The sequence below is a fragment of the Pteropus vampyrus genome, unplaced genomic scaffold, assembly GCF_000151845.1.
Source record: "Pteropus vampyrus isolate Shadow unplaced genomic scaffold, Pvam_2.0 Scaffold129, whole genome shotgun sequence".
NCBI lineage: Eukaryota > Metazoa > Chordata > Mammalia > Chiroptera > Pteropodidae > Pteropus > Pteropus vampyrus.
In genome coordinates this window covers 3,923,052-3,926,805 of record NW_011888910.1, presented here as the reverse complement: position 1 = coordinate 3,926,805, position 3,754 = coordinate 3,923,052, and positions in this window count along the sequence as shown.

The following is a 3,754-nucleotide window of genomic DNA, read 5'->3' as shown; positions in this document are numbered from 1 at the left end:
CAAATAGAGACTCCTAAAATGAAGGCAAAGAACTTCAAATTTAGTAATTTATATGCAGCTAAACAATTCTTTAAATAGAAGAATAAAATAAAGATATTCTAAATCATACAAGTCTTCATAATTTTTAACATACAATAAAAATATTCTGTAAAGAAGTACCTCAACAAAGAGAAGAAATAAATCCAGGAGGAGACAATGAGATACAGAAAGAAAGGATGAGTAAATAACTTAGAAAAATTCTATTGTTTTAAATATATTTGTTTAAATACTATGTATTATTAGAATGAATTTCACCTGAGGTTTTTGTTTCTGTTATTTTTTTAAGTGGCTACTAGAAAATGCAATAAGGTAAGAACAAAAGGAGATGTTGGGTTTAAAAGGAAAGAGAAAAAACTATCACTATTCCCTGATGATCTTTATAGAAAATCTATCAGACTCTATAGACAAAATATTTGCACATTTAGAAAATTCAGCAAAGTAGTTGAATACAAGATCAATTTATACACACACTTATACCAAAATAACCACTTAGAAAATTTACTAGAAAATGAGATACATTTTATAACAGCAATAAGAATGAGAAAATATCTAGGAATTCACCTAGTGAAAAATATTTTCACCTAGGTGGTAGTATTGATAAGAAGTAGTTCAATTCTGGACACGTTTTGATGGTAGAGCCAACAGAATTTTCTGATGAATTGGATGTGAAGTTTGAGAGAACGAAGTTAAGAAAGGATCTAAAATTTTTGTTCTGAACAGTAGAAAGAATGTAATTGTCCTTTAAGAGGAAGATTATGTGCAGTGGATTTGAAAGGAAAGGTTGAAAGTTTGTTCACAGATATGTTAAGTTTGAGATGTCTGTTGGGCATCCAAGTAGAGATGTTGAAGATACAACTGAATATATGAGTCTGGAGTTTAGGGAAAAGGTACAGGCTAGAGATAAATACTAGGAAGTCATTAATAAATAAATGGTATGAGATCCATGAGGCTGGTCGAGCTCACAGAGGGAGTGCATATGGATAGAAAAGTTGTCGAAGGACTGAGCATTGGGGTCTACCTGCATAGCTGGAGAGGAAGAAAACAAGGAGAAAGCAACATCAAGCAAAAATGATACTTGGAGGAGGGTGAGATCAATCATTTTAAATTATAGGTAGAGCCAAATAAGAACTGAAAATTGGTCATTGGATTTAGGAATATGGAAATCATCAGTGAATTGAAAAGAAACAATTTACATTAACAAATTCTGTCCACTCTACTTTTAAAATGTATTTGGTTGAGGCAAAACCATGTTTGGAGTGGGCTTGAGGGAGCATGAAATGAGAGAAATTGGAGAGATTGAATATAGACAATGCTTTGGAAGAGTTTTTCTGTAAAAGAAAAGAAGTGAGATATTTGAAAAAGGAACGAAAGTCAAGACAGAATGTCTTGTAAATTGTAAAGGAGAACTAATGATATGCTGGCACTGTGATGAGTTAGATCCAGCAAAGAGGGAAAAAAGTGATAATGAAGAAAAGAGAAGAGGGTACCAAGTAGGTGAGACAGATGAGATCAAGTGTTCAAATGGAGGGATTGGCCTATCTTCTCCATCTCCACCCCATATTTAACTCATTAGCAAATTTTATCAGTTCTACTTTTAAAGTGTATTAGAATCTGACCACTTAATATATTACTACCACCCTGGACTAAACCACCATCCTCTCTTATCTGCTTACCTGAATTGTTACTTTACTTACTCTCCCAGATGCCAGTCTTTCCCCACCCTCATTCTTCTCACAGTATTCAAATAGTTTAAATACATAAATCAGATCATAAAATGTTCCAGAATAAAATCTGAGAACTGGCACTAACCAACTTCAAGACTTCCTACAAAGCTACAGTAATCAAAATAATGTGGTATTGATGAAATAATAGACAAACAGACTAATAGAACAAAATAGAGAATGCAGAAATAGATCAATGAAGTATAATCAACTGATTTTTGACAAAGGAGCAAAGACAAAACAATGAAGCAAAAAAAGTTTTTTTCTACAAATAGTGCTAGAGAAATTGGACATCCACATGTGAAGAAAGAAATCTAGACACAGATTACAGCCCTTACAAAGTTAACTTACAACTCTCACAAAAATCAACTCAGAATAGATCAAAATGTAAAATGTAAAGCTATAAAACTAAAAGATAACACAGGAGAAAACCTAGATGATCTTGAATGTGGTGATGACTTGTATTTATTTATTTTTTTTATAAGAGTTTGAGCCAAATTGATGACAAATGCTAGGAGCAAGATCTCAAATGCCCTTGGCAATGACTTTTAGATACAACATCAAAGACACAATCCATGAAAAAATAACCTATAAGCTAGACTTCATTAAAATTAATAACATCTGCTCTGCAAAAGACAATGTCAAGAGAATGAGAAGCCAAGCCACAGACTGGAAGAAAATATTTGCAAAAGATATATCTGATAAAAGAGTTATCCAAAATATACAAAGAGCTCTTAAAATTCAACAATAAGAATACAAACAACCTGATTTTAAAATGTACCAAGAACCTTAATAGAAATCTCACCAAAGAAGATATACAGATGGCACACAAGTCTATGAAAAAATGCTTGACATCTTATATGATCAGGGAAATGCAGATGAAAACAATGAAATATCACTACATTCCTTTCAGAATGATCCAAATCTCAAACACTGTCAACATCAAGTGCTTATAAGGATGTGGAGCAACAGGAACTCTCATTCATTGCTGATGGGAATGAAAATTGGTATAGTCACTATGGAAGACAGTTTGGCAGTTTCTTATAAACTAAACACACTCTCATTGTATGATCTAATAAGCATGTTCCTTGTTCTGTACCCAAATGGGGTGAAAATTTATGTTTACACAAAAAAACCTGCACAAGGATGTTTATAGTAGCTTTATTGATAATTACCAAAACCTGGAAGTGACTGAGATGTCAGTGCACAAGCAAATAAATAAACTGTGGTATATCTAGAAAATAGAATATCATTCAGTGCTAAAAAGAAATGAACTATCAAGCCATAAAAAGACATGGAGGGACCCCAAATGCATATTATTAAGTAAAAGAAACTAATCTGAAAATATGTGTACTATATGATTCCAACTCCATGACATTCTAAAAAAGGCAAAACTGTAGAGACAGTAAAAATGTCAGTGGTCGTCATGAGTTGATGGGGAGAGAATGAGTATGCAGAGCACAGAGCATTTTTAGGGTAGTAAAACTTTTCTGCATGATATTATAATGGCAAATACACATCATTATACATTTGTCCAAATCAACATGTACAACACCAAAAGTGAACTTTAATGTAAACTATGGACTTTGGATGATAATGATGCATCAATGTAGGTTCATCCATTGTAACAAATGTACCACTCTGATGGAGATGTTGCTAATAGGAGAGGTTGTGCATGTATTGGGACAGGGAGCATATAAGAACTCTCTGTACTTTCTGCTCAATTTGCTGTGAGTCTTAAACTACTCTAAAAAATAGTCCAGCAAGATGGCAGGGTAGGTAAATGCTATGCATGCCTCCTCCCATGACTATTAAAATTACGATTAAATTACGAAACAGTCAACCTGGAGAACAATCTGAAGACTAACTGAACAGAACTCCTATATTACTGGGGATATAAAAAGGAGACCACATCCAGTCTGGTAGGAAGGGTGGAGACACAAAACAAGCTGGTCCCACATCCACGTGTGGTGGTGGAACATCAGGAGGGATAT